Consider the following 20,083-nt stretch of genomic DNA (forward strand, 5'->3'; position numbering starts at 1 on the left):
GCTCTCCCCAAGGCAGTTCAACTGAGTGCCAAGTCTAAAAACACCATAACAGTTCATAGGTAAGGCCTTTCCTGTTTGCAGTCTCACTGCTGCTTGTACTTACGGGTGCCAGCAGGATTAGGTCGATCAAACACATGCAACCACTTGCCAGTTTTCTACTGTGTTTGTCCTCCTCTTGGGGTCCAAAAGTCCCTTGCTGACACCCTGTATCTTCAAAGGGATGATTATAGGCAGATCCCACCAGCCAGAGATGCCTGGAGTCTTATCTCCCCAGACTCACGGTGCCCTGTTGCAGGGAAGCTGTTACTTGGCTGCCATCTTGGATTTCTGCCCCCACCCCACCCCCTTTTTTTTTTTTTTGTGACAGAATCTCATGTTGTCTCCCTGGGTAGAGTAGTGTGATATCATAGCTCACAGCAACCTCCAACTTCAGTTTATGCGATCCTCTTGCCTCGGTTTTTCCATTTTTAGTAGAGACGGGGGTCTCGCTTTTTGCTCAGGCTGGTCTTTAACTTGTCAGCTCAAGCAATCCACCCACCTCAGCCTCCCAGGATGCTAGGATTACAGGCATGAGCCACCATGTCTGGCCTCTCCATCAGTTTTGAACCTTAATTTAGGAGGATCCAGAATTCTGGGCTGAAAATTGTTTTGTTTAAGAATATTGAAGGTGGATGACCATTCTTTTCTGGCTTGAAACATTTCAGTTGAAAAGCCTGCTAATAGCTGTGCCTCTGTAGGTCAGTTGGCGCTTACTCCTGACTGCTTGCAGAATTTTTTATTTCGTCTTGACTTTGGACAGGTTCACTACAATGTGTCCTGGAGAAGCTCTATTCGAGTTGAGATGACCCGGGGTTTGATATCCATCTGAAAGGAGTGTGTTGGGATCTTTAGTAAAACTTGGGAAGTTTTCACTTAGAGTCTTCAGTAAGGCTTCCATTCTTTTGGGACAATCTTCTTCTCCTTTAGGGATCCTTATTATTTGTATGTTTGAACACTTCATGGACTCTGATAGTTCTCTAAGTGCCTGTTCTGTTTTATTTTCTTTTCTGCCTCTTTGACTGCCTGGATTAACTCAAAAACTTTATCCTCTGACTCTGAGGTTCTTTCTTCTCCATGGTCTATTTTTGATATTTTCCACTGCATCCTTACATTCCCTGATTGTCACCGTCATTTCTTTAAGCTCCACTATTTCTTTTCTATATTCTACATGTCTCTTGTCTGACTTTTGGTTCTATCTTTCCATCTTTTCATACAGTCCTTTTATTGTCTTTATTATTCATATTTTAAATTTCCTTTCTGTCAAATACATTAATTCTTTATAGGTGGAGTCTTCTGCAGTAGCTGTCTAGTGGTTCCTTGGAGAGTTGCTCTGTTTTGGTGTTTCATGTTGCCTGAATTTTTCTGTTGGTTCCTCCTCATGTGTTCTTTCTTCTTATTCACCTCCTTGCCCTCCTTTTTCCTTCTTATTTCCTCCTTTGCTTCAAATTACCTTGTCTCAGAGCTAATGACTCAGATTTCCACTGCTCCAAATCACATGCTGTATCCAGTTTACCACCTCCTGTTGGTGCTCCCTAAGTTATGACTCTGGGTAAGGTCCCCATGCCAGATATGGCTGGGGTTTTCTCTCTCTCTCTTTTTGTAACTTTTCTTCTTATTTATTTATTTATTTTTGAGACAGAGTCTCACTATGTCACCTTTGGTAGAGTGCCATGGCATCACAGCTTACAGCAACCTCAAACTCTTGGGCTTAAGTGATTCTCTTGCCTCAGCCTCCCAAGTAGCTGGGACTACAGGTGGATTCTCTCTTTCCCTCAGTTGTACTAGGAGAGCTCAGCTGAACGATCCTTCTTTTCCACCTTGCTCTGCCCCTCTCTATAGTTTTTCTATTTTTAGTAGAAATAGAGTCTTGCTTTGCCCAGGTTGGTCTCAAACTTCTGAGCTCAAGCACTCCACTCACCTAGGCTCCCCAGAGTGCTAGGATTACAGACATGAGCCACCACACCTGGCCTATCCAGCCAAATCTTTGGGAATAATTACTTGTGTAGTAATAATATCAAGATCACCATAAGAGCCATGACCCCCTGCATAGGAATAATCATATCCAGAGCCATCCTGTACTTCATAAACCATCTTCCATTCTGATAGGCCCCATGTATCTATTGCAGAGTCTCTAGTTAAATCAGCTCGGACACCAACCGCGCCATCATAATAATGCCAGGACATCCTCTCTGTTATAAGCCATTAGATATCCTCCTTTAGAAGCTGCTGGTACAGGAACAGGGAGATTCTGAGCTCTGCTACCACTTTGGCCCCCTCATTCAGGAGGAGAGAAAGGTGGTCCTCTATGAGGGCTCTTATCATCACAATAGGAGGCATGGGACAGCTCCTCCAACCAGGAGGCATTCTGTCAAAATCATCTTTCCTTCATTGGAAATCCCAAACCCTGTCCACCGAAATCATCAAATATCATTGTAATACCACCATAATAATAGATTTCATCATATAAATTGAGATCATAAGGCTGTGCATGTCCTTTGATGGAAGACTCAGATATAAGATCAAGGATGACGCCTGTAATCCCAGCATTCTGGGAGGCCAAGGTGGATGGATTGCCTGAGCTCACAGGTTCAAGACCAGCCTGAGCCAGAGCGAGTCCCCCACCTCTAAAAATAGCCAGGCATTGTGGCAGTTGCCTGTAGTCCCAGCTATGTGGGCAGCTGATGCAAGAGAATCACTTAAGCTCAAGAGTTAGAGGTTGCTGTGAGCTATGATGTCATAGCACTCTACCAAGGGTGACAAAGTAAGACTCTGTCTCAAAAAAAAAGAAAGATCAAAGATGATCTTTCCTCATTCTACAGCCTTATCAGGCTTTCCTCCAGTAAGAATGACTGTGTCAGTGGAATGAATACAGCATTCCTGGAAAAGCTCAATTATTGTTTGAGTGTTCTCTCAAAGTTCTTTGACTTTATTAGCACTTTGACTCCAGTAACTCTACCTGTCACACTCTAATAATTCAAGCGTCTCAACTCATGGTCAAACTCACTTCCTTTACAATGTTGCTAATTTAAGCATTCCACAGCATCAGACTCGAGTAGGAACTGGCTGGTTGCAGTGGGCAGTGGCAACTGCAGGCCCTCCTCTGAGGTAAGGATGATTTTCTTCAGAATTTCTTTAATTGTTTCAATATCAGCACTAATACTCAATATGCGCGCAGGGCTACTGCTGTCTGCTACTGAAACACTGGCATTGTAGTCAGTATACAGAGTTTTAATATTCTTGCCTCTTTTTCCCATCACTGCCCCAGCATTCTTGCTTTGAAGCAGAATGCACGACTCAACACATCTCAGCAGTGTTGCTAGACCTTTTGAATGCTGTTTCTCGGCAGGATGTTTCCCAAATTCAGCATTGGTTTCAGTATGGGGGAAATTTCTTTCCTCTGGTTATTCAGTTTCCATTTTCTTATGTAAATTGACAAGCTAATCAGTGTATATCCCTATAGAGCAGAACTGAAGTGTTCTGGGTGAGATTAACAACTGACACCCTCGTACTGCAGTAGCCTCTTCTTTTTATTTTTTTTGTAGAGACAGAGTCTTACTTTATCACCCTCGGTAGAGTGCCGTACCATCACAGCTCACAGCAACCTCCAGCTCCTGGGCTTAGGCCATTCTCTTGCCTCAGCCTCCCCAGTAGCTGGGACTACAGGCACCCACCACAACGCCCGGCTATTTTTTGTTGCAGTTTGGCCAGGGCCACGTTTGAACCTGCCACCCTCGGTATATGGGGTCGGCACCCTATCCACTGAGCCACAGGTGCCACCCTGCAGTAGCCTCTTCTTACCTGAATCTGATAGGAAATCTCTTTAACAAAATGGTGGTCAAATCAATATACTGATTGCTATTACATATGTGATTAGCCATAGCTTCATCGAAATAAATATATGTGGCTGTGTTTAAGCATAACATCTAGTACTGATGATCTGAAACCTGCTAGTTAGTAAGAAAAAACTTTTTCAGGGAATCCTTACTGCATTTGGACTTTTAAAATGTTAAACACAGTGGCAACAGATTTAACATACACTGAGTGACAAAGTAGTTTTGGAAAATTATATAGAAATTTTTTTTTTTTTTTTTTTTTTTTTGAGACAGAGTCTCAAGCTGTTGCCCTGGGTAGAATGCTATAGCCTCACAGCTCACAGCAACCTCAAACTCTATGGGCTTAAGCAATTCTCTTGCGTCAGTCTCCCAGGTAGCTGGGACTATCGGTGCCTGCCACATGCCCAGCTATTTTTGTTGTTGTTGTTGCAGTTGTCGTTGTTTTTAGCTGGCCGGGGCTGGGTTCGAACTAGCCAGCCTTGGTGTATGTGGCCGGCGCCCTACACACTGAGCTACAAGTGCCGCCTTATATGGAATTTTTTTGTTTAAGAGGCTGTGGTATAGCTCCATTGCCCAAGTTGAAGGGCGGTGACGCAACTGTTGCTGCCCAACTGGGTTGTCCTGCCTGCTACTTAAAGAAAAGCCAGTGCACTGAGACAGTTAGGGTTGCAATGGAGAAAGAGTTTATTCCACAGAGTGCTAAGCAGGGAAATGGGAGAAATCTCTCAAACCCACTTCCTTGAGAATTGAGGAGATAGGGTTTTGAAAGTCAATTTGGTGGGCAATCAAGGTCTGCTAATTGGCTGGTTTCAGGGCAGAACCATCGGTCTTCAGGTATGAGCTACTGTCTAGGTGGATCAGTTACTAGAATGCAGGACCTTGGGTAAAGGGTCCAAGACCATTTGAGTCAGTGCCTTGGTCTGGGTGGGTCAGTTGTTACTGGGAAGTAGGACCTAGAAGATATCTCAAAACTGCTCCAGGGTAAAGAAGTAAACATAGGTAACAGTGATTTTTATCAAGCAAATGAGGGGACAATGGCTATTATTATGATTATTTAGCTAACCCTGCTCCTTCACAGAATTCTGGGGACATTTACTCTAGTTCTTACCTTGCACCTCTTCATCAATTTGTAAGGGCAGATTCACAATCATGGCTAACTGAAACCTTGAACAGTTGGGCTCAAGTGATCCTCCAGACTCGACCTCGCAAAGTGCTGAGGTGAAATTTCACTTTTAATTCATCAGCACACATCATACCTATATAGTATATTTTATAATGCATTATGGTGAAAAAAACATTCTCTGAATAAAAAAATTTGCTGAAAATACTCAATGTCTCTATAACGAACGGCCCACACTATCATTATTATGAACCATATCATATATTGATTAAACTCATAGAGACAAAAAAATGTTAAGAAGAAATCAGCAGGGTGGCGCCTGTGGCTCAGCGGGTAGGGCACCGGTCCCATATGCCGGAGGTGGTGGGTTCAAACCCAGCCCCGGCCAAATTAAAAAAAAAAAAAAAAAGAAGAAATCAGCAAGCTAACCACAACAGCAAAAAAGCCTCACATACTTAATCGAGGTCAATCCCTGATCTAGCCTACTGCATTAAGTACTGGTTTTAAAATTGAAAGATATTCAGAAATGTGGGTGCAGTGGCTCATGCCTGTAATCCTAGTAGTCTGGGGAGCCAAGGCAGGTGGATCACTTGAGGTTAGGAATTTGAGACCAGCCTGAGCAAGAGCAAGACCCCATCTCTGAAAAATAGCTGGGAATTGTGGTGGATGTCTCAGGTAGTGGGGAGGCTGAGGCAAAAGGATTGCTTGAACCCAAGAGTCTGAGATTACTGTGAGCTTTGATGCTATGGCACTCTACTGAGGGCAACAAAGTGAGACTCTCTCAAAAGAATAAAAAAAAAAAAAAAGAAAGAAAGAAATGTGGGAACCAACAGCATTTTCATACTCAAGTAATCATTTTAAGACTAACTTCCCACACTGAGTACCCTCAGTAACTACCTACCATTAGTTAAGAAGCCTTCTCAAAGACATGTGTGTTTACTTTTCTGGAAAAGCATGCAGTGCAAACTAAGCTTGCAAACACCTCTAAGAAGACTTAGTTGATCTCTGATTAGAAGATGATGGAAGGTAAATGGCAATACTATTGAACAATACTACTTAATGTATTTACAAATAAAATTATACAGGACTTGAGATTTGCTTGAAAAGTCATTAATCCATGGTAGATGTTGTTAGAGGGAAGTATGGATGAAATCAATTTTAGTATATGTGCTGCCAGAACGAGCATGGTATAGATGAAATCAAAATGGGCTTGTGTTGATTTTCATTGTAGCTGGATAGCAGGTACATGGAAGTTCATTGCTTTTACTTTTGTATATGTTTGAAAGGCTCCATAAAAATAATAATAATAAAACAGAACAAATCCTTAACAGATATGACTAAGCAAGGAGAAAAATCAACTCAGGCATTAATTCAGAAAACATCCATTTGTGCCATAATCAGAGCATACAGTTGTACAATGGTTTTCCATTTCAGAACACTTGAGCACTTCAGTAGACACTATACATGGTACTGTGGTGATTTAAAGACGCAGTTTCTCATTTAATGTTAATTAAATCAGAATACATTTTATATAATTGGGGTAAACAGTTAAGATCATGCTTCTCACTCCCTACCCCAAACACAAATACAAAATATGTTAATGAATCAATAATGCATCTGATAATGGATGATCTCTGAGCTCTGGTTGTAATGGTATAATAAGGATTGGATATTTCCTCCCACCAAAACCTGTATAGAATATTTAAAAAAAAACAAAACTTGTTTTTCAAGCATTCAACATCAGATGGGACAAGATTTTAATTTCTAAAAGAAGGGAAACAAAATGACCACGTGATTGCCACAGATTTCTTTCTACACATAACCTAGAAACTGTGGAAGAAAAGAGGAGGATTCTCAACAAGTTCCCCAAGTCACAAAGATGTGAAATTCAGAGAGGCTGAGGTGGCTGAATTTGGTGGGTAGAGTTCCAAGGAGGAAGGAGCTATGCTAAAAAGAGTTCCAGAAATCTTCAGAGACATCCTCTTGAATACTAGTCAAGATACACATAGGGTGAAACTCCACAAGGACAGGCAAAAACTAGCTGCTGATAGTAACCTAAACTATTCCTGCAGCTCACACAGGGCAGGGAGATATTTGAATCCTGACCATCCAAAATGACAAGTCATCTATTCTTATCTGGGCAATTGGGTAGAAACTTTAAGAAACTAGAAACAGAAAAGAAAAGAAAATCCAAAGTAAATAGAAGGTAGACAATAATACAGATCTAAAGAGAAATCAATGAAATTGAAATTGGACAAATAATTTTTTTAAATCAATAAAACCTCTGGGTCTTTGGGAAAAAAATTATTTAATTTGGTGCAACTCTTGGTTGACTGATTATGATAAAAAGATGGAAGACACAAATTACTGGCTGGAGTCACACCTATAATCATAGCACTTTGTGAGGCAGAGGTAGAAGGATTGCTTGAAGACAGGAGTTTGAGACCAGCCTAAGCAACATAGTAAGACCCTGTCTCTACCAAAAAATAAAAAAAATTGTCCAGCATGGTGGTATGTGCCTGTAATCCCAGCTACTCAGGAGGCTGAGGCAGGAAGATTGCTTGAGCCCAGGAGTTTGAGGTTACAGTGAGCCATGATGACACCACTGTACTCCAGCCTGGGTAACACAGCAAGACACTGTCTCAAAAAAAAAAAAAAAGGACACAAATTACCAATGTTAAGAATGAAAATGGGTACATAACTACAAATATTAAAGGATAATATTTACACTAATGTATCAGACAGTTTAATGAAAGATACAAATCTCTTGAAAGACAAAAATTGAGGCTGAGCATGGTGGCCCATGCCTGCAGTCCTAGCACTCTAGAAGGCCTAGGCAGAAGGATCCATTGAGCTCAGGAGTTGGGGACCAGCCTGAGCAAAAACAAGACCTGTCTCTACTAAAAATAGAAAAACCAGCTGGATGTTGTGGCAGGCACCTGTAGTATGAGCTACTCAGGAGGCTGAAGCAAGAGGATTGCTTGAACCCAGGAGTTTGAGGTAACTGTGAGCTATGATGCCAGGGCATTGTATCCAGGGTGACAGAGTGAGACTCTGTCTCAGGAAGAAAAAAAAAGAAGAAGAAGAAAGACAAAAATTGTTGAAACTGACACAAGAAGAAATAGAAAAATATGAATCCAACAATAAAAAAAGAAAATAAATAACATTTTTTAACTACAGATAATTACCACCAAACCACAAAGAAAGGAACAAATAATACATAAAATAACTAGAAAACAACTTACAAAATGACAGGACTAAGTCATCACCTATTAACAACTTTAAAAGTTAATGTTTTAAATTATCCAATTAAAAGATATAGACTAGCTAAATGAATAAAAAAAGCAAGACCTGGCTCCATGCCTATGGCTCAAGTGGCTAAGGCGCCAGCTGCATACACCTGAGCTGCTGGGTTCGAATCCAGCCCAGGCCCGCCAAACAACAATGACAACTATAACCCAAAAATAGCCGGGCATTGTGGTAGGCACCTGTAGTCCCAGCTACTTGGGAGGCAGAGGCAGGAGAATCGTGTGAGCCCAGGAGTTGGAGGTTGCTGTGAGCTGTGATGCCACGGCACTCTACATGGGGCAACAGCTTGAGGCTCTGTCTCAAAAGAAAAAAAAAAAAAAAGGCAAGACCCAACAATGTGCTACTTTCAAAAGAAAAAATATCTGAAGATCTATATCTATTCATGAAAATTTCAATTTGAAAATAGAAATCTTCTCATAAAGAAAAGGAGAAACATTACATCGATTCTCTCTCTCAATAGATAGGCACATACAATAAGACAAAAATCTAACATCCATTTATAATAAAAACTCACAGTAAACTAGGAATATAAGGAAAATTTCCTCACCTGAATCTATGAAAAATCTATATAACTAATGTTATTATTTAATGTTTAAAGACTAAATGTCTAGCCGGGCGTTGTGGCGGGCGCCTGTAGTCCCAGCTACTTGGGAGGCTGAGGCAAGAGAATCGCTTAAGCCCGTGAGTTGGAGGTTGCCATGAGCTGTGTGAAGCCACGGCACTCTACCGAGGGCCATAAAGTGAGACTCTGTCTCTACAAAAAAAAAAAAAAAAAGACTAAATGTCTTCCCCCTGAAATCAGAAACAAGACAAGAGTATCTACTCTTCCTACTTATATTCAATATTATGCTTGTATTCTTAGCTATTCTAATAAAGCAAGGAAAAGAAATGAAAGGCAGCCTATATCACAAAACCTGAAAACTGCAGATGCTGATGCGGATGTGGAGAGAAAGGAACACTTTTACGTTGCTGGTGGAACTGTAAACTAATACAACCTTTTTGGAAGGAAGTATGGAGAAACCTCAAAGAACTTAACCTAGACCTCCCATTTGATCCTGCAATCCCATTACTGGGCATCTATCCAAAAGGAAAAAAAGCCTTTTATTATAAAGATACTTGTACTAGGCTGTTTATTGCAGCCCAATTTACAATTGCTAAAATGTGAAAACAGCCTAAATGTCCTTCAACTCAGGAATGGATTGGGAAGCTGTGGTATGTGTATACCATGGAATATTATTCAGCTATTTAAAAAAACGGAGATTTTGCAGCGTTTGTACTAACCTGGATGGAGATGGAGCACATTATCCTTAGTGAAGCAACACAGGACTGGAGAAGTATGCATCCTATGTATTCAACTTTGGTATGAGGACAATTAATGACAATCAGTGACATGGTGGGGCATGGGGGAAGGGGCGAGCAGACAGAGAAAGACGGAAGGGGTGAGAGTAAGGAAAAGAAAAAAAGGAAGAAGAAGAATGAAAATAGTGACTAATTCTCACATAAATTGGATTTGATTTTGACTAAAGTACATTTCTTTTTTTTTTTTTTTTGTAGAGACAGTCTCACTTTATGGCCCTCGGTAGAGTGCCATGGCATCACACAGCTCACAGCAACCTCCAACTCCTGGGCTTAAGCGATTCTCTTGCCTCAGCCTCCCAAGTAGCTAGGACCACAGGCACCCACCACAACGCCCGGCTATTTTTTGGTTGCAGTTTGGCTGGGGCCGGGTTTGAACCCGCCACCCTCGGTATATGGGGCCGGCACCTTACCGACTGAGCCACAGGCACCGCCCTAAAGTACATTTCTTAACCACTAATTTTTACTTCAACTTGCTAATATGTTGTTTAGGATACAGGATACTGCATCCTCATTTATAAGTGAATTATGTTTGTAATTTCTCCTTTATAATAATATATTTTTTCTAATTTTAATATGAGGTATATTCAGATTAAGTAGAATGATTTTGAAGTATTTCTTCTGTTTCTATTGTCTATAAGATTCAGCATGATCTATTTTTTTAAATTATCTTTTATCTTTATTTATAAATATTTGTTGTCTAGTCTTTGATACTTTGGGGAAAAAATAATAAGAAATAGTTAATTGATGACTCCCTACTGAACCTCAGAGTCAAAGCATTCTATAATAGACATATTCTTACTTGACAATGTGAATGTTACTTTCTTTGCATTACTATTATTTTATTGCTTAATACTTTATTGCAGCAATCGTCTGATTTCTTTTCTGAATGTATTTGTTTTCGTTCGTTTTTTGAAAAAAAAAAAAGGAAATGAAAGGCATAGTGATCAGAAAGAAGAAAAGGCTGTCTTATTTGATCATGGCATGATTATATACATAGAAAATTCTTTTTTTTTTTTTATTGTTGGGGATTCATTGAGGGTACAATAAGCCAGGTTACACTGATTGTATACATAGAAAATTCTAAGCAAACTATAAAAAAGTACTGCTGGAAATAAGTGAATTTAGTGAGGTTGCATAACACAACGTGAATACACAACAAATTGTATTTCCACATACTAGCAATGAGAAATTGTAAATTGAAATTTTAAAAATATAATTTACAGCACCATCAAAATATTAAATATTTAGGGATAAATTTAATAAAATACATGCAAGATGTACAATTAAAACTGTAAAACATTGCTGAGATAATATGAAGGAACATAAAAATAACTGGAGAATAGTTTCCATAGGTTGGAAGAGTCAATGTGGTTAAGATGTCAATTCTCAAACTGAATTAAGGATGTTAATGAAATCCCAGTAATAATTAATTGCACAAGGAGAGTTTTCTGCGGAAGTTAACGAGATGATTCTAAAATTCATACAGAAACCCAAAGAATTGCTTGAAAGAGTCAGAAGCACGGAGAAAAAAAATAAAATAAATCCAGGCTCAGCTCCCATAGCTCAATGGTTAGGGGACCGGCCACATACACCGAGGCTTGTGGGTTCAAACCTGACCTGGTCCAGCTAAACAACAATGACAACTGCAACCAAGAACGGCCAGGCCTTGTGGCAGGCACCTGTAGTCCCAGCTACTTGGGAGGCGGAGGCAGCAGAATCGCTTGAGCCCAGGAGTTGGAGGTTGCTGTGAGCTCACCATGGCACTATACTGAGGGTGACATAGTAAGACTCTATTAAAAAAAAAAAAGGCTCGGCACCCATAACTCAGTAAGTAGGGTGCCGGCCACATGCACTGAAGCTGGCAGGTTCAAGCTCAACCCGGGCCTGCTAAACAATGACCACTGGAAACAAAAAATAGCCAGGGGTTGTGGTGGGTGCCTGTAGTCCTAGCCACTTGGGAGGCTGAGGCAAGAGGATTGCTCAAGCCCAAGAGTTTGAGGTTGCTGTGATCTTTGACACCACAGCACTCTACCCAGAGTGACATAGTGAGACTTTGTCTCAAAAAAAAAAAAAAAAGACAAAAAAGAAATCCAAAAAAGCTAAGACAGCCAAAGCAATTTTGAAGGAGAAAGTTGTAACTCTTATACCTAAATATGAGACTTACTATAAAGTTATTATAATTAAGATATACAAAATTGGCATAAGAATAGATGTATAGATCAGCAGAACAGAATAGAAAGTATATAAATCCTCCTTATACTTATTTGATCTATTGATTTTTTACAAAGGTGCCAAGAAAATTCAGTGAGAAAGAGCAGTCTTTTCAACAAATGGCCCTCTAATAAACTGGCTACCCATATAGAAAAACAACAATCTTTGAACTTTGCCTTATGCCATACAAATATTAACTCTAAATAAACAAAAAACTAAACATAAAGATTAAAGCTGGTCCAAAGGTAGTAAATTACCCCAACTGATTGTTCACAGTCACAGATCAAACTTCTTGTTCTACTCTCTCCCCCAGGCCTGCCAGTATTTGGGGAAAAAAAAAATGTTTAAAGCCACAGAAATTCTACAGAACAACATGATAGAAAATCTTCATGGCTTTGGGGTCGGCAAAAATGTCTTGAGTGGTATACATAAAGCATAAGCCATAAAAGGAAAAAGTGACAAATAGAACTTCCACAAAATTAAAAACTACTGCTCCTTGAATGGTGCTGCTAAGAAAATAAAAAGGGAGAAAATTTTCTCAATACATATATTTGACAAAATATGGTATGTGGGGCGGCGTCTGTGGCTCAGTGAGTAGGACACGGGCCCCATATACTGAGGGTGGTGGGTTCAAAACCAGCCCTGGCCAAACTGTAACAAAAAAATAGCCGGGGGTTGTGGCCGACACCTGTAGTCCCAGCTGCTCGAGAGGCTGAGGCAAGAGAATGGCCTAAGCCCAGGATTTGGAGGTTGCTGCTAGCTGTGTGGCGCCACGGCACTACTGAGGGTGATAAAGTGAGACACTGTCTCTACAAAAAAATAAATAAATAAATTATATATATATACATGGTATGTGGATATAAAGAACTCTTATGGATCAATGATTAAAAAAAATGGCTAAAACACAGCGGCAGCTGCGAGTGGGAGCCCCAGGTGGCCGGCCTCCGCGCCACTGAGCCCCGCGTCGCGTCATGCCTGTGAACATGGATGAGCTGCGGCACCAGGTCATGATCAACCAGTTTGTGCTGGCCAGGTGAAGCAGCTGCTGCAGGCGGCCCACTGGCATTTCGAGACCGCCCTGAGCACATTTTTCCAGGAGACCAACATTCCCAACAGGTCACCACCACCACCAGATGATGTGTACTCCCAGCAACACACCTGCCACGCCACCCAACTTCCCCAACGCATTGGCCATGTTCTCCAAGCTTCGAGCTTCTGAGGGCCTACAGAGCAGCAACAGCCCCATGACGGCCATGGCCTGCTCCCCTCCTGCAAACTTCAGCCCTTTCTGGGCCTCACCCCCACCTAGCCACCAGGCACCCTGGCTCCCGCCCTCCTCCCCAACCACCTTCCACCGCCTCACTGCCCACAGCACACGTGGCCCCTGGAGCGCAGCAGGGGGTTGCCCAGCAGAAAGCCATGGCAGCTGTGGATGGCCAGAGATGAGACTGGGTGCCGCTGGGCACCAGGCTGGAGCTGGGGGCAGTCCAGGGTTGTGGAGACACAGGAAGGCCAGGGAGAGGGGCTGGACAGGGTGGGGGTGGGAGTTCCTGAAGATCGCACTGGAAGAGTTTATAAAAGGATTTTTGTGGGTGGGGGGGAGGGCAGTAAACTTCCTGAGCCACTTGGGTCCTTCAGGAGTTTCTCTTCAGGCAAGGTTTTTCCTCTTTTTAATATATAACTATAATATATATGAATATACAAATATAAAAAAAAATGGCTAAAACATTTGAACAGGCTGGGCCCAGTTCTATTTTCCCAAAGAACATATATAAAGGGCTGGGCCTGGTGGCTCACATCTATAATCCTAGCACTCTGGGAGGCTTAGGCAGAAGGAACCTTTGAGCTCAAGAGTTGAGGGCCAGCTTGAGCAAGACAGAGACCCTGTCTCTACTAAAAATAGAAAAATTAGCCTGGCATTGTGGCAGGCATCTGTACTCCCAGCTACTCTTGAGGCTGAGGCAAGAGGATTGCTTGTACCCAGGTTGAGGTTACTGTGAGCTGGTCTGATGCCAGGTCACTCTAGCCTAGGCAGTAGAGCAAGACTCTATCTCAAAAAAAAAAAGAAGAAGAAGAAAGAAAGAAAAAAAAGAAAGAGAGGGGAAAAAAAGAAAGACAAGAAAATACATAGATGATCAAAGAACATATGAGTAGATGCTCAATATCATTAGTCATCATAGAAATGCTAATTAGAGCCACATATCTACTAGAAATGGCTAAAAATAAAAAGTGGCTAAATGGCTAAAAATATTAAGTGTTGGTGAAGATGTAGGTAACTAGAACTCTCATGTAATTGTTGGTAGGAATGTCAAATAATTACTTTGGAAATATTTTAGTGGTTTATTCCAAAGTTCGCCAGATACTTAACATGCAACCTTGTAATGTGCTTCTATATGTTTACCTAGGGGAAATAAAAACCTATGTCCACACAAAAAGTTATGCATCAATATTTGGAGCACCTTTATGTATAATAGCCAAAAACTAAAATCAAACAAAAAAATCCACACATACTCAGTAATAAAACAGAATAAAACTAATGTTACATGCAGAAACATGGATGAATCTCAGAAACATTATGCTAAGCAAAAAAATCTAGCTGCAATAGAGTATATACTGAATAATGTAATGCCATTGATGAAAAAAATCTAGAAAAAACAAATCTAATCTCTCGTGACAGAAAGCAGATCCATTGTTACCTGGGGCCTCAGGTCAGGAGATGAATAACTGAGAAGAAATGAAAGGGAGTAATTTGTAGCAATGCAAATGTTCTGTGTCTTGATTATGGTTGTGGTATCAAGATGTATATATTTGTCTAACCTCATTATGAGAGAGGATACCCGGGAAAAGTAAGGTCTAAAAGAACAAAAGACTTCTCACAGGAGGCCCCAAGGACACACCTGCAAAGTCCTCCCCATGGTGACCTTAGGAATTTGTAGAAACTCAACTTCCTGGGACTTCAAAACTATTTACTGGGTTTTTTGTTTGTTTGTTTGTTTGTTTGTTTGTTTATGGCCAGGCCTGGGTTTGAACCCGCCACCTCCAGTATATGGGGTTGACACCCTACTCCTTGAGCCACAAGTGCCACCCGGGACTTTAAAATTAAATCTTGCTTCCACTTCTGTAAAAGCCTGAGCTTCTGTAAAAGCCCAACCTGTCTTCTCCACCTCGATTCAAAATAACCAATGAGCAGGGTACCTATGGACAAGGAACCTTTGGCTGGAGATAAAAGGGAAATAACAGAATCAATCAGGGAGTGGCCATTTTTGGACTCTAGTCTGCTGTGGGTCCACTGGCTGAAATAAAATCCTTCTTCTTTTACACAGGGATGGTCAGCCATTTCTTTCTCTCCATTGGGCCTTGTTTTCCTGCAGTATTTCAACTCACCTAGGATGATTATGTTTATTGTCTATATTATGTTTATTTTCTATACCACCAAAAAGTTGATAAAATATCTGTAAATAGAATAATCAGAGAAATAAAACATTGCACCCATAAAAACTAAAGAATCCATAGGGATTCTATTTTTAGAAGTCAGAGAAGAGGGCAGCGCCTGTGGCTTAGTCGGTAGGGCGCCGGCCCCATGTACCGAGGGTGGTGGGTTCAAACCCGGCCCCGGCCAAACTGCAACCAAAAAATAGCCGGGCGTTGTGGCGGGCGCCTGTGGTCCCAGCTGCTCGGGAGGCTGAGGCAGGAGAATCGCCTGGGCCCAGGAGTTGGAGGTTGCTGTGAGCTGTGTGAGGCCACGGCACTCTACCCGAGGGCCATAAAGTGAGACTCTGTCTCTACAAAAAAGAAAAAAAAAAAAAGAAGTCAGAGAAGATAAAAAGAATTCTCAGAATTTTGTAATTAGGAAATTTCATTTCATAGGGCTCTTGGGAAGAATCTGCTTTCAAGCTAATGCAGGGTGTGGGGAGAATTTAGTTCCTTGTAGTAATGGAACTGAGATCTGTGGAGTTTTTTGCTGACTGTCAGGGTCAGTTCTCAACTCCTAGAGCTCGCTCACTTGCTCACTTTTCTTGGCATGTGGTCTCCTTCTGTTTTCAAAGTGAGCAAACCCAGAAGCTCTCTTGCATCAATCCCTGTCATGCTTCTAATATCTTCCCTTTTAAGGAAGAGACTTGTCACTTTCAAAGGCTCACCTGGTTAGATCAGGACCACTGAGCACTGTCTCCCTTTCTTGAAATTAACTGTGCATATATTTAACCTAATCACGGGAGATCCCATTATACTTACAGGTCTCTTCCATACTATAGAGGAGGGAATATACAAAGGCAAGAGTCATTGGGGGTCAGTTTAGAATTCGGCTACAACAATAAGGTTGCCATAAAACAGACAAAAATAATTAGGAGAAATGTCAGCAAATCATTGCGTTGAAGATGCTGAATGATAAGCTCACTTGTTTTTGTTCTGTTTTATTTCACTGAACATTGGGGAGGCTGGGCGTAGTGGCTCACACCTGTAATCCTAGCACTGGGGAGGCCGAGGAGTGTGGAGTGCCTGAGCTCACAGGTTCAAGACCAGCCTGAGCCAGAGTGAAACCTGGTCTCTAAAAATAGTTGGGTGTTGAGGCAGGTGCCTGTAATCCCAGCTAATTTTTGGTCTTGGCTACTGTAGTTCTAGCTACTTGGAAGGCTAATGTGGGAGGATCACATTAGCCCAGGAGTTTGACGTTTGAGGCTGCAATGAGCTGTGATTGCACCACTATGCTCCAGCCTGGGTTACAGAGAAACAACTTGTATCTAGGGGAAAAAAAAGAAAGAAAGAAGAAGAAAAGAAAAAGAAAACAAATAAAAGAAAAGGACAATTCTCTGTTAAAAAATCAAGTCATAAGAGAAGCAAAAAGAAATAATAATTGTTGTCATTCAGTGATGCTAAGCCCTTGACACATTTTATCAGCAGTATACTCTATTTTCCCCTTGTTCAGTTTCATCACATGAATTGTCATAAAAAATGAGATTATTACTGCTCAGTTGCTCATCAGTTCAGGTGTGGCAATCTCTTAAAAAGATAACCTTTCTTTTGAGACATCACTGTTACTAGAAAAAAGTGTGGGATGTTTTGGATTGCAAATGAGAACAGTTTTCCTCTTAACTGAACTCTCGTGATTGTACTGAAACCATCTATGCCCTAACGCATTGTAATCATTCCCATATGGATGAATTCATTCAATAAACATTTACATTTTCACATCAAGATTATCTATAGAAATAGTTGTCCCTGTTTGGGGAATCTTTGCAGTTCAAACAGCTCTCAAGAATACATAAAAAGGGCAGCTAATGTGGCTCAAAGGGGTAGGGCGCCGGCCCCATATGCCGGAGATGGCGGGTTCAAACCCAACCCCAGCCAAAAACTGCAAAAAAAAAGTATATAAAAGGATTTTAGTTCTCCTACCACCCCACCACCCCTCAACCCCAACTAGGTGCCCTAGTTATTTTTTCCTCCAAATCTTTTCAAGAAGTGAGGAAAGTTGGCTCTGAGGCTTCTCAATTATGAATTCTGAGTCATTCTGGAGGTGCAAGGCTTGAAACAACTTCTCCTTTGTCCAAGAAACAATAAGCTTAAGTGAAACTATTAACTTTCTTTTTTATTTTTTTGGTTTTGGGCCGGGGCTAGGTTTGAACCCGCCACCTCTGGCATATGGGACCGGCGCCCTACTCCTTGAGCCACAGGCGCTGCCCAAAACTATTAACTTTCTTTTTTTTTTTTTTTTTTTATATTTTTTTGTAGAGACAGAGTCTCACTTTATGGCCCTCAGTAGAGTGCCGTGGCCTCACACAGCTCACAGCAACCTCCAGCTCCTGGGCTTAAGCGATTCTCTTGCCTCAGCCTCCCGAGCAGCTGGGACTACAGGCACCCGCCACAGCACCCGGCTATTTTTTGGTTGCAGTTTGGCCGGGTCTGGGTCCGAACCCACCACCCTCGGCATATGGGGCCGGCGCCCTACTCACTGAGCCACAGGCGCTGCCCAAAACTATTAACTTTCTAAAAGCCCTGTGAGTCCCTTGGCTATCTAGATAGGAACTATTTATAAGGCAACTACTCCTCTGATAAATAGAACTCTACAGATAATTCACAATTACACTGAATTATTATTATTATTTGAGACAGAGTCTTATTTTGTCACCCTTGGTAGAGTGCCGTAGTGTCACAGCTCACAGCAACCTCAAACTCTCGGGCTTAAGTGATTCTCTTGCCTCAGTCTCCCTAGTAGCTGGGACTTCAGGCACCCACCACAATCAATGCGTGGCTATTTTTTTGTTGCAGTTGTCGTTGTTGTTTAGCAGGCCCGGGCCAGGTTTGAACCCGCCCGCGTCGGTGCATGTGGCTGGCACCATAACCACTGTGCTACGGGTGCCGAGCCTACATTGAATTATTGCAGCTAGGGAGTTACCAGACAATCAAGATACTCTAAAAGTGATCTGTGGGGAAAGTTATAATTTTAAAATCTGCCCATTTTCTTGCCTTCTTTCAAATAAGATTATATTGCATCCTTTGTTATATTTTTAGTTATCTAGATTTTCTTGCTTTATTGCTAATATTGTTATTGCTCTATGAAACAATACTGCCGTTAGACACTTGATTTTATTCCTGTTTTGGCACATTGACATTTTGTCAAATGGCATGGAAACAGTATCAACTATACTAGTAACTTTAACACTGGTGAACCCTTGCTTTACGTTGAGCACTTTAAACATCTTATTAATTCTCAAAACAACTCACAAAATAGGTGGTTTATTATCCTTTTTGCTCTGATGGAGAAACTTCACCCCAGAACGTTTAAATAACTGGTCCTCGGTCACACATCAATAATCACAGAGCAGTTCTGATTGCAGGTTGGGTGAGAGAGGTTATGTACTTGTATTTGTTCCTAAATCGAAAATGCCGCTGAAGAAGCGAATGCTACTGCCACCTGCCGGTCACTAATAGAGTTGCTGCGCTCTTGCTCAGGTGGTAGCTAGGTGGACAAATTCAAGTTTGCAACTAAGAATTCTATTCTGATGCATTGGTGTCACGTGGTACCCTTATCATTCTAGTGTTTAGAATAATGACTGACATATATTAGGCACTCAATATTTGTGGACTGAACAAATGGAGATCTCAGGAGAGGTTTTCTTGATAAAATTTCTCTCAAGTTGTGCTGAAAAAATATGGAAGCTACTGTCATACAAAGCAATCATACTGTTTTTTCACCAGTTCACTCCATTAATTGCACTGCCTCTGAACTTGTATCATTTGGATTTCATAGCTTTAAACTGCTTTATAAGTTGAGTTTCACTAGCTTTATACTTCACACTGTATAGGTTTCAGAACTGCAAAAGACCTGAACAATCCTGGATGGCTTTTTTCAAGTCCTGTTTCAAAAGATGGTGAGATATGTACTTGTGTATATGTATATATGTATTTATTTATTTAGAGAGAGAAAGAGAGAGAAACGTATGTTAGGGTATGTTGGCTTAGGCCTGTAATCCTAGCACTCTGGGAGACTGAGATGGCTGGATTGCCTGAGCTCACAGGTTCTAGACCAACCTGAGCCAGAGGGAGACCCTGTTTTTAAAAATAGTGAGGCGTGGTAGGGGGCACTTGTTTTTCCAGCTACTGGAGACTTTCCAAACTTATATGATGACAAAATTATTTCTCATTAAGCTCCTATTAACATCCTCAGGAATGCTAATGTTTTCTGGAACTCAGTATGGAAATTTCCAATGTACCAAACTCCAGTTACTACAGATAGAGCCCAATGAGAATAATTTGCTTAATATCATATAGCTAGTTATTGGCAGAACTAGGACTCTTGTTTTAAGTGCTCTTTCTTTTCTTTTTCTTTTTTTTTTTTTTGTAGAGACAGAGTCTCACTTTACCGCCCTTGGTAGAGGGCCATGACGTCACAGGACTCACAGCAACCTGTAGCTCTTGGGCTTAGGCGATTCTCTTGCCTCAGCCTCCCGAGCAGCTGGGACTACAGGCGCCCACCACAACGCCCGGCTATTTTTTGGTTGCAGTTTGGCCGGGGCCGGGTTTGAACCCACCACCCTCGGTATATGGGGCCGGTGCCCTACTCACTGAGCCACAGGCGCCGCCCTTAAGTGCTCTTTTCATGATTCTCTTGCCTCAGCCCAGTTCACCAGCATGGGTTGGCCCCTGACTCGGAATCCTGAGTGGGAGGAGGAACCCCTGCGCCACCCGTCCCCAGCAAATAAGTGGTTCTGCTATT

The 20,083-nt window shown here is 41.5% G+C and overlaps 2 pseudogenes; one reads left to right on the top strand and one right to left on the bottom strand.

The window, feature by feature from the left end:
* Positions 1 to 2,007: 2,007 nt before the first annotated feature.
* LOC128594555 (heterogeneous nuclear ribonucleoprotein K-like) lies at positions 2,008 to 3,455 on the bottom strand (annotated as a pseudogene).
* Positions 3,456 to 12,842: 9,387 nt separating this feature from the next.
* On the top strand, positions 12,843 to 13,382 carry LOC128594564 (UBA-like domain-containing protein 2; annotated as a pseudogene).
* Positions 13,383 to 20,083: the final 6,701 nt, after the last annotated feature.

The sequence above is a fragment of the Nycticebus coucang genome, chromosome 9 (assembly GCF_027406575.1).
Source record: "Nycticebus coucang isolate mNycCou1 chromosome 9, mNycCou1.pri, whole genome shotgun sequence".
NCBI lineage: Eukaryota > Metazoa > Chordata > Mammalia > Primates > Lorisidae > Nycticebus > Nycticebus coucang.